We start from the raw sequence: 11,363 nt of genomic DNA on the forward strand, positions 1-11,363 counted from the left end.
TGAGGACTTAACTCATGAATAAATCGAAATCATAAACATAGTGAACTTTACATTTTCTTAAAAGTTTCAGTACTATTTACAAACTATGGGTTCAACTTGCTATCCCAAGTCTAAATTAATTACTTAGTTAGGTGTTTGAACCTAAGTCACAAAGCTGATCTCAATTAACCATATTCCTTTAAATATTACAATTTTGTGAAGTTCCAAATACATATAGGTTCGTTAACATTAAGTATTAGTTCTACGGTTTTGATTCTCTTAAGCATTTCTCTACTTAATTCTAAATCTTTCCAAAGGTGAAAAATGTCTAGCTACTAAGGAAACGATTGCATCAACCCACACAGTTATTTTAGGTTATGCTCCCATATAATTTTGGGGATGGTCAGCTTGCTTGAGGTTACATTGTAAACAGAAATTTTAGCTGGAGCATTGACTAGATTCTTCGTGGCGAGCCATGTGGGACCAACTGAATCCTATTTATAGTTGTCATGGTGATGTTTCCAACTCAAAGGAGGTGGTCATGGAGTTCTCGACCTTAGATCCAAGATACACACATACACACACACACACACACACACACACACACACATATATGCTATATATTATATATAATGTTTCCACCCAGTTGGCTAAATCACTTGACAAAATTTTGCACTATTGTGTTCTTAAGATGTAAATATATTTCTATCTCAAGATCTTTAGACTTAATAAAATCGTGTATCTGTCATATTTTTTATGGGACCATGAACATTTTTCAGATATTAAAAAGTGTCTAATTAAATTTTGATATTGCTCATGACTTTGATAACTCAGTAACAAATTCTAAGTTCATTCATTTGATGAGTGTTAAAAAAAAATAGAATCGTCAATTCCTTAGGGTCAGTGAGGGCTTGAACTGTGAACTAGCAACTAGTACTGAGTCCTGGTTAAGAGTGAGAGCTCTGGGGTCAGTCTGTCTGGGCTTAAAATCCTGGCTCCACTTCTTTCTTACTCTTAAGCATTTTACTATAGAAATTCTCATACGCTGTGTGTGTGTGTGTGTGTGTGTGTGTGTGTGTGTGTGTGTGATTCCTTACTCTTAACCATTATGCTATAGAAATTCTCATAAACTGTGTGTGTGCTACAGTGCCAGTTATTTAATCAAACACTACTGTAGGTGTTGCTGTGCAGGTATTTTATAGATGGGGTTAAGAGCTACGATCAGTTGACTTTAAGTAAAGGGCATTCTCTCAATAATATGGGTATAATATGGCCAAACCACATCCAGTTGAAAGACATTAATTGAAGTTTCCTGGGAAGAAGAAAGTCTGCCTTAAGGCTGTAACACTGGCTCATGCCAAGTTTCCATCCTGCTGGCCTGCTCTACAGAATTCAGACTTGTAGTCCCCACAGCCATGTAGGCGAATCCCTTAAAATAAAGAGAACCCTGGAGAACCCTGACTGATACACAGTGGTTTCCTTTTTCCTTTATTTTCTTCCCTCCCTCCCTTCCTCCTTCCTTCCTTCCTTTTCTTCTTTCTCCCAAGTCCCAAAGAGCAAACTTCAGGAATATCTTTTCAGGAATAAACTTCAGTAGCTGAAACACGTAATATCAGCAATGAAGATTCATTAACTTAGAAATCGGTAGTTGAGTTCGACTTTGGAGAGAAAGATTAATCTCTTATTTTCTATTTATCGAAGCGAAGAACTAAAAGTGTGTTACCCTTCTTTGCTGTAATGTATAATAAAAGTGTTCCTTTAGCGTCCACAATGCTAATTCTGACTTCTTGAGAGCATGGCCTTTGTCAGTTTGGTTCAATCCTACATGTTCTAAGCGCCTAGCGTGATGCCCAGCACATAGCGGACACTCGATTATTTGTTGAATGAATAACTTGCTATTTACATCTGCCCAGTAACTGCCACCTAATGAGTAGACAAGTTTCGACTGAAAAATTCCTACTCGTCCTCCTTATAGAGGCCCACGTGTGTAGGCACAGTTCTGCTGAGTGAGTCACATCAGGTCCCTTACAGAAGCTCTAGAAATATTAGGTGAAGAGAAATAGATAAACACATGGAATTTAATACATAGCAACGTACAACAGAGACACAAACACTGAACGTTTTTCTAGTTTGGCAATGTGTGCTCCTAGTTTCTTTCAACATTAATATTTCAGAAACATTTTCTAAGGAAAACATTGACCTCTAGGGGAAGTGAAAGCCTCCTCCGTTCTCCCACTTCATCAGCTTTAATCCTGCCTGAATATGAACAGGGTCAAAGGCAAGACATTATACCTCCCAAAAAGAAAAAACATTTGGGTTTGAGTACACCGACCTAGACCTGCCTCGTAAGGTGGTCAAAGAGTAAAGGATGTGGGGTGCACGTGTGTGACCCTTTATTAACACCAATTCTCAAGGCATCTCCGCTGAACACAGAACTCTAATAATTTCTACCAAAAATGTCAAAGGAATCAACAATGTTAGTATTCAAATAGGATTCACCACTTCTAATTGCCCTTTGATGACACAACTGTATTCTTAAAGGGTACACGGGTTTCACACAAATGATTCAAGATTCATGTTTATCTACATAGAGTGTCCAGAACAACGGTGCTATAATGATTGCCAAATGTAGGTATGGATTGATGGATGGATGGATGAATTAACGAATGCTATGTAATCTAAGGGCTGAAGATGAATTACATAAAGCCCCCCAAAGGGCAGAGGGCACAATTAAGGAATACAAAAATCTACTGGTAGGTACAACTTGTTTCTAGAGGAGAGATAGGTTCTGAAAATACAGAGATTGAAAACCACCAACTCCATATGTGCTTTATCATACTATTTAAACCTGCATGATGAGGGAGCTAACACTTTGTAGACAACCTCATACAAAGGTGTTTTTTTTAAAAAGACAGTCTTCTTTTGTCCTTCCTTTGTAGCTATTTGGAAAGAGAATGATAGTAATCAAAAGACCTGCAAAAAAAGCGATTTGGTATCTCAAAGGTTGCAGGCTATTGTGTGACAAATGCTGAATATCATGAAGAAAATGACTACCTTCTGAATTACTTGGGATGCTCGAAACTCCGGAGAGGAAAATAGAATCCCACTGTCTGTTATAAGAATGCTGAGAAGAAAGAGAGAAATTCAGCTTTCAGACATTCAGATGTCCTTTGCTTAAATAGGGCAGACCCCTTTAAGGAAAGCTTTGGGGACAGAACAGAAATAAATCTCAGGGCAGCTGTTTTTCTATCTGAAGAAGGTTGGGTGTCTCTTACGCCACTTACAGATTTTAAAAACGTGTTGTCATTCTTTAATCATGGTCATTATTGGAGAATATGATCGAAATTTTAATTATTAAGTAGAAGGAATTGCCAAGCACTTCCATCGGGCGGCTGGTGTGCCCGAAGTGATCAGTCATCAGCACAGCGGATGCGAACCTGGGAGCGCGTTATCCCCGTGCCAGGACCCCAGCCGAGAAGGAGGCGGTGGTCTGTCCACCTCCTACTGGCTCCCTGTCTCCTAAAATGTCTGCACGCTGTTTACTGCAGAGCCAGTGTTTAGACCAATGCTCAGTAATGTGAAAACATCAATCATTTCCCTCCTCTATTGAAATGAAGTAGGATTACTCTTGATTTAATAGCAAAGGAGCATTTCCAAGGCACAAAAACATTTCCACGACTAAGCACAAAGGTTATGCTGAAAATATACGTTTGTTTTCTTCTTCCACAGACCCACGGGCACTAAATTTATCAGCTTCGTGTTCACCGTGACAGTAACTCCATGTCTGCCAGGCTCTGCACTGTCTGTAGTGCGGTAGACAGTGTGCAGGAAAGCTCGTCAAAGGAGAAAGGCTGCCAGAAATTCATAAATTGGGGGGAAAGGATGGAACACAGGGTTAGTATGACTCACAGGGTCACACAGGGTTAGTGCTTAGGTCTAAACCTTACAATCACCAAAAGCCATTGTGGTGTCTTTTTAAAGCTACAGTAAAGATCATTATTTGGATAACCTCAACCCCCTGCATCCATCTGAAGCAGGGTCAGGGTTGAAAACAAGAACCACCACCGACAGGCCCAGGAGCGAGGTGGCTGAGCTTTCTAGAGCTGGCAAGCACCTCCCTCGCTCAGATAGTGTCGCCTGCAAGGCAGGGCCCTGGTAGGGGCCTGGGACCAAGGGAGGCTGCTTCCAGATGTGAGGCGTCTGCTCCCTCCCCGGGTGACTGGTGCACCACAGTTAAGATTTCTGCCTGGGTCAATTACACTGGAACCCCAATGACAGTAGCTGTGTCTGTGAAGTTCTCTTCCCGCCAGTCTCCAAACTACAGGAAATGCCAAATTCTCTCTCCCAATCACGAGAACATTCTCAGAAATGTACTTGAGGTGACTATTAATTCTAGCATATAGTGTTTGGTTTTAATTTTTTGTTTGTTTGTTTTTCTGGAGAAGATCCAAACTATGCCCTTGTTGGAATAAATGAGGGGTCTGACTACAAATACAGCCGACAGTTCTTACCGGTGGAGGCCAGGGTGCTGGTTCTAAGCGAAGTTGTGCTTAGGAAGGAATTTCCTGAACACCTGATCTGTTTGTAGAAATGCGTGGAACTTCCGGCCTGCAGGGCACAGGGACGGCTTGATCCCGGTCTCTCAGAGTTCCATGCTTGCCTGTCCTGGAACTCCCTCACAAAGAAGATTTTTTTCTCCAATTTTCTCACTTCTGTTTGGAACTTTCTACTTATAATAGGTAGATTTCTTCAGGGTTCTAGGAAACCAGCTAATGTGGCACCTTTGTCTACAATTACAATGGTTACGGTTAGTTTTATCTTTGCCTCCTTCCCCTCTGCAGCTAGCTGAACAAGGGCTTTCAGTGACTTACCCCCTAATGGGAGGTTTCGGGTGCAGAATTGGGTCAGCAGAAATAATTACACTGAAAGCAGGTCTCTCAGTGCTACTGACACTATTCTGTTTAGACAGGAGAATGGCCGTTGACTTCTTGTGAGGGACACATTTATCAACCAAATCACATACCCCTCTTTCCTCAATTCAACCACTCACCCACCCAGTCTTCCAGCTTTTACTGTGTGCCCGTCAGGTGTAGCAGGCACAGCAGGAACTGCAGGAGTGAGTACGAGCAACAATCGATTCTGTCCTCAAGAAATTTTCCGCTCACATTGGAAGACGGATTTGAAGGTAATATAACTGAAGTTTATGATAAAACTGTGATCTGTGCTATTTTATGAAATTACAGGGGTTGCAATGAAAGAATTACTTACGTCCGGGTGAGGAGGGCTTTATGGGCACTGTGTGTTTATAGGCGAGAGGGACTCCGACCAAGATTTTGAAGAATGAGTTATCCATTATTTGAGAATAATGGGAAAAGGTGGTGCAATCTCCCCCCCCCCCCCCGCACCGGGTGGTCACAGGCCCGACGAGATGTTTAGATTCACAAGGTTATAACAGGCTACACTTGGCACTGGATTCACTTAGAAGGATATAGGACAGGAAACAGCATGCTAGCAGGGAGCGTCAGAGAACATTTCTTCGAACCCCAGTGACCCCTCAGGTTTGGGGAACAGGATCAGGATGGTGAGTGAGGTCAAGAACCTGGATAGAAGCTCTAAGTCCCAAGTGTGTTGGTAAGAGTTCCATGGACATAACTTCAAGCTATAGAATGTGTAACTTCTACCTCAAAGAGCATGACTTCCAGGGAAGTCCACAGCCTATGGCTTCTCCCCTGGGCATTTATGGCTCATTCACAGTCTCAAGCTGTCACGACGCAATGTGCCAATCAGGGGTCATTTTTTATCATCGGCACTTGCTGACTATTAACTCAATAAACATTCTGTCTTCGTCAGGTCTCTCAGGAGCAGAACCGAAGGTCAAATTTGTCCTCAGAGAAGGAGAAAGAGTTTTGCTGACCAGTGGCTCAGAGGAAGGAGCAGTCTATGCCGAGGTCTGGGAGTCTGAAAGAACACGGTGAGATCCAGAGCTGGAAATGGTCCAATGTGAGTTAAGTACAAGGTATTGCAGAAGATGAGAGGAAGGGTAAAGGGGAGAAGGGGTGGGAGATGGGGCCACCAGAGGGGAGAGGGCCCAGAAAACAGACTAGACCATACCCAGGGGCTTAGATGTTTAGCCTATGAGGAACCATTGCATGGGATGTGTTGTGATCATATGTGTATGGTAGTGATATAAAGGGCTGAAGAGTGAGGAACACACTGTGGGAGGAAGAGAGTAGGTTGTTACAGAAGTTCAGGCAAAGGATAGGGGGATCCTGAGTTAACAGGAAAGGGGATGGAGATAAGGAACATTTACTAGCTGGAATCAATCAGCAATCAATCAGCGACTGGGGATAAGAGTCTGGAATATGCCTATGGATCATCACACGTGCCCCTCACTGCAGAGAACTGAGATAAGAGGAGGGAGAACAGGTTTGCATGTGGGTGACGGAAGAGGTGGAAAAATGAGTTCAAATATGGATATTTTGCATTTGATGTGCTTATGAGAATTCCAAGAGGAGATACCCAGCAGGCAATGTAAAGTATCATCCTGAGGCTCCAGAGACTGGTCTCTCTAGAGACAGACTTGGGGTACATCAACCATAGACGGGGCTCAGAATCAAAGAAATAAATGAGACGGTCCAAAGGAGGACTTGATCTCAGAAGAGGGAAGGACCAGAGATGGTCCCCTTGCAAACACCAGAAGTTTAAGGGAGGGTAGTAGACGGGTTTGGGATGTAGTCTGTGAAGATGCAATTGAAAGGGGGCAAAGGACAGGTAAATGAGAAGGGTACCATGGAGGCTGGGGTAGGAAGAGCTGTCACCAGCATCAAGGCTGCAGTGAGGTGGGTACACCTACAGTAAGGACCTAACCATTTTCTTCATCTTTGCACGATAGTTGCATCTGTAGTATAATCGAAGGCTAGTCTATCTAGAGGGATCAGATCAAAAGTGAGCCTGAAGCTATTTATATTTCACCATTTACCTATACAGCATTCTTTTAATTCTAATCACAATGTCTGGTAAAGATCCAATTTCCAGCTCTCTCTGGTTTGTAAGCTGGTGTTTTTCTGCAGAGATACCACAGGGTGAGGCATGTCAGGGCCTGATTTGGTATTCAGTTAATATTGTAGCACATGCTCTTCCATTACCTAGAAGCTAATGACTATCTAAATTGGTTCTATGGCCCAAAGCAAAGATAAGGTGGTTAGTATGTTTGACCAGTCATTAAGGTGTGTCTTTCTGGAAAAATATCCTCGCAAGTGAAATGACACCATGATGTTCTATCAGAAGTAGAGCTAACTCTTATTAAAAGGTCTACTTTGAATGTCTCCCCAGGGTAATCATATAAAAAGAGAATCAAAATTTAGTATGTCATTAGTAGAGGCTGACTTGCTGAAAAATAAGCTGAATTAGTTGAGAATTGCTGCTAAAACATTCTGTAGCTGGCAAATATTACTCTGATTCTCTAGAGAATGGTAGCAATAAAACACGTAGAATATGTTTGGCATCCCAAAGTTGGCATAATCAATGATTTTGGCAAAGTTGAAATAATCAATGATTTTTGTTCCAAACCAGCTTAATATCTCTTGTACCCATAGACTCTAGCCTGAGGCGGATAATATCTTCTCTTGCTTCAGAATTCTTTTTTTTTTTTTTTTTTTTTTGCGATACGCGGGCCTCTCACTGTTGTGGCCTCTCCCGTTGCGGAGCACAGGCTCCGGATGTGCAGGGCCAGCGGCCATGGCTCACAGGCCCCTCCGCTCCGCGGCATGTGGGATCTTTCCGGACTGGGGCACGAACCCATGTCTTGTGCATCGGCAGGCGGACTCTCAACCACTGCGCCACCAGGGAAGCCCCTCAGAATTCGTTTTGTCAGTTTGTCTGCTTGTTAGGTGGAGCACTTGATATAAACAAGGGGATACACAGATGTTAGAAGTCGTGTGTAGGGTACGTGACAATAGAAGTACCAGGAAAGGCATAGAGATAAGTACTTATCTAAATACTACACAAATTAAAAAGATGCTTAGGTACAGTTAGGCATCGAAAAATACAAACACATGGAGGCTAAACAATTCACTACTAAATAACCAAGAGATCACTGAAGAAATCAAAGAGGAAATCAAAAAATACCTAGAAACAAATGACAATGAAAACACGACGACCCAAAACCCATGGGATGCAGCAAAAGCAGTTCTAAGGGAAGTTTGTAGCAATACAATCCTACCTCAAGAAACAAGAATCATCTCAATAAACAACCTAACCTTACACCTAAAGCAATTAGAGAAAGAAGAACAAAAAAACCCCCAAAGTTAGCAGAAGGAAAGAAATTATAAAGATCCGACCAGAAATAAATGAAAAAGGAATGAAAGAAACAATAGCAAAGATCAATAAAACTAAAAGCTCGTTCTTCGAGAAGATAAACAAAATTGATAAACCATTAGCCAGACTCAACAAGAAAAAAAGGGAGAAGACTCATATCAACAGAATTAGAAATGAAAAAGAAGAAGTAACAACTGACACGGCAGAAATACAAAGGATCATGAGAGATTAGTACAAGCAGCTATATGCCAATAAATTGGACAACCTGGAAGAAATGGACGAATCTTAGAAAATCACAACCTTCCGAGACTGAACCAGGAAGAAATAGAAAATATAAACAGACCAATCACAAGCACTGAAATTGAAACTGTGGTTAAAAATCTTCCAACAAACAAAAGCCCAGGACCAGATGGCTTCACAGGCAAATTCTATCAAACACTTAGAGAAGAGCTAACACCTATCCTTCTCAAACTCTTCCAAAATATAGCAGAGGGAGGAACACTCCCAAACTCATTCTATGAGGCCACCATCACCCTGATACCAAAACCAGACAAAGATGTCACAGAAAAAGAAAACTACAGGTCAGTATCTCTGATGAACATAGATGCAAAAATCCTCAACAAAATACTAGCAAACAGAATCCAACAGCACATTAAAAGGATCATACATCATGATCAAGTGGGGTTTATCCCAGGAATGCAAGGATTCTTCAATATATGCAAATCAATCAATGTGATACACCATATTAAAAAATTGAAGGATAAAAACCATATGATGATCTCAATAGATGCAGAAAAAGCTCTTGACAAAATTCAACACCCATTTATGATAAAAACCCTCCAGAAAGTAGGCATAGAGGGAAACTACCTCAACATAATAAAGGCCATATATGACAAACCCACAGCCAACATCATTCTCAATGGTGGAAAATTGAAACCATTTCGTCTAAGATCAGGAACAAGACAAGGTTGCCCACTCTCACCACTATTATTCAGCATAGTTTTGGAAGTTTTAGCCACAGCAATCAGAGAAGAAAAAGAAATAAAAGGAATCCAAATCAGAAAAGAAGAAGTAAAACTGTCACTGTTTGCAGATGACATGATACTATACATAGAGAATGCTAAAGATGCCAGCAGAAAACTACTAGAGCTAATCAATGAATTTGGTAGAGTAGTAGGATACAAAATTAACACACAGAAATCTCTTGCATTCCTATACACTAATGATGAAAAATCTGAAAGAGAAATTAAGAAAACACTCCCATTTACCATTGCAGCAAAAAGAATAAAATGCCTAGGAATAAACCTACCTAAGGAGACAAAAGACCTGTATGCAGAAAACTATGACACTGATGAAAGAAATTAAAGATGATACAAACAGATGGAGAGATATACCATGTTCTTGGATTAGAAGAATGAACATTGTGAAAATGACTATACTACCCACATCAATCTACAGAATCAATGCAATCCCTAGCAAACTACCAGTGGCATTTTTCACAGAACTAGAACGAAAAATTTCACAATTTGTATGGAAACACAAAAGACCCCGCATAGCCAAAGCAATCTTGAGAAAGAAAAACGGAGCTGGAGGAATCGGGCTCCCTGACTTCAGACTATTCTACAAAGCTACAGTAATCAAGACAGTATGGTACTGGCACAGAAACAGATATATAGATTAATGGCATAGGATAGAAAGCCCAGAGATAAACCCATACACATATGGTCACCTTATCTTTGATAAAGGAGGCAAGAGTATACAGTGGAGAAAAGACAGTCTCTTCAATAAGTGGTGCTGGGAAAACTGGACAGCTACATGTAAAAGAATGAAATTAGAACAATTCCTAACACCATACACAAAAATTAACTCAAAATGGATTAAAGACCTAAATTTAAGGCCAGACACTATAAAACTCTTAGAGGAAAACATAGGCTGAACACTCTACGACATAAATCACAGCAAGATCCTCTTTGACCCACCTCCTAGAGAAATAGAAATAAAACCAAAAATAAACAAATGGGACCTAATGAAACTTAAAAGCTTTTGCACAGCAAAGGAAACCATAAACAAGATGAAAAGACAACCCTCAGAATGGGAGAAAATATTTTCAAATGAAGCAACTGACAAAGGATTAATCTCCAAAATTTACAAGCAGCTCATGCAGCTCAATATCAAAAACCAAACAGCTCAATCCAAAAATGGGCAGAAGACCTAAACAGACATTTCTCCAAAGAAGATATACAGATTGCCAACAAATACATGAAAGGATGCTCAACATCATTAAACATTAAAGAACTGCAAATCAAAGCTAGAATGAGGTATCTCCTCAAACCGGTCAGAATGGCCATCATCAAAAAATATACAAAGAGCAAATGCTGGAGAGGGTGTGGAGAAAAGGGAACCCTCTTACACTTTTGGTGGGAATGTAAATTGATACAGCCACTGTGGAGAACAGTATGGACGTTCCTTAAAAGCTTAAAAAAGAAGTACCATATGACCCAGCAATCCCACTACTGGGCATATACCCTGAGAAAACCATAATTCAAGAAGAGTCATGTACCACAATGTTCAATGCAGCACTATTTACAATAGCCAGAACATGGAAGCAACCTAAGTGTCCATCGACAGATGAATGGATAAAGAAGATGTGGCACATATATACAATGGAATATTACTCAGCCATAAAAAGAAACGAAATTGAGTTATTTTTAGTGAGGTGGATGGACCTAGAGTCTGTCATACAGAGTGAAGTCAGAAAGTGAAACACATATGTATGCTAACACATATATATGGAATCTAAAAAAAAAAAAAGGTTCTAATGAACCTAGGGGCAGGACAGGAATAAAGTCACAGATGTGGAGAGAGGTCTTGGGGACATGGGGAGGGGGAAGGGTGGGCTCGGACGAGGTGGGCGAGCATTGACATATATACATTACCAAATGTAAAATAGATAGCTAGTGGGAAACAGCTGCATGGCACAGGGAGATCAGCTCGGTGCTTTGCGACCACCTGTAGGGTTGGGAGGGAGAGGGTGGGAGGGAGACGCAGGAGGGAGGGGATATGGGGAT

The 11,363-nt window shown here is 41.1% G+C and overlaps 1 protein-coding gene across 1 annotated transcript in view; it reads right to left on the reverse strand.

The window, feature by feature from the left end:
• Positions 1 to 11,363, reverse strand: part of PRKN (parkin RBR E3 ubiquitin protein ligase) — a 1,255,012-nt gene that overhangs the window by 84,003 nt on the left and 1,159,646 nt on the right. The window lies entirely within an intron of this gene.

This window comes from Delphinapterus leucas, chromosome 12, assembly GCF_059928025.1.
Source record: "Delphinapterus leucas isolate spDelLeu-1000000601 "Yukka" chromosome 12, BTC_Dleu_Yukka2, whole genome shotgun sequence".
Classification (NCBI taxonomy): Eukaryota; Metazoa; Chordata; class Mammalia; order Artiodactyla; family Monodontidae; genus Delphinapterus; species Delphinapterus leucas.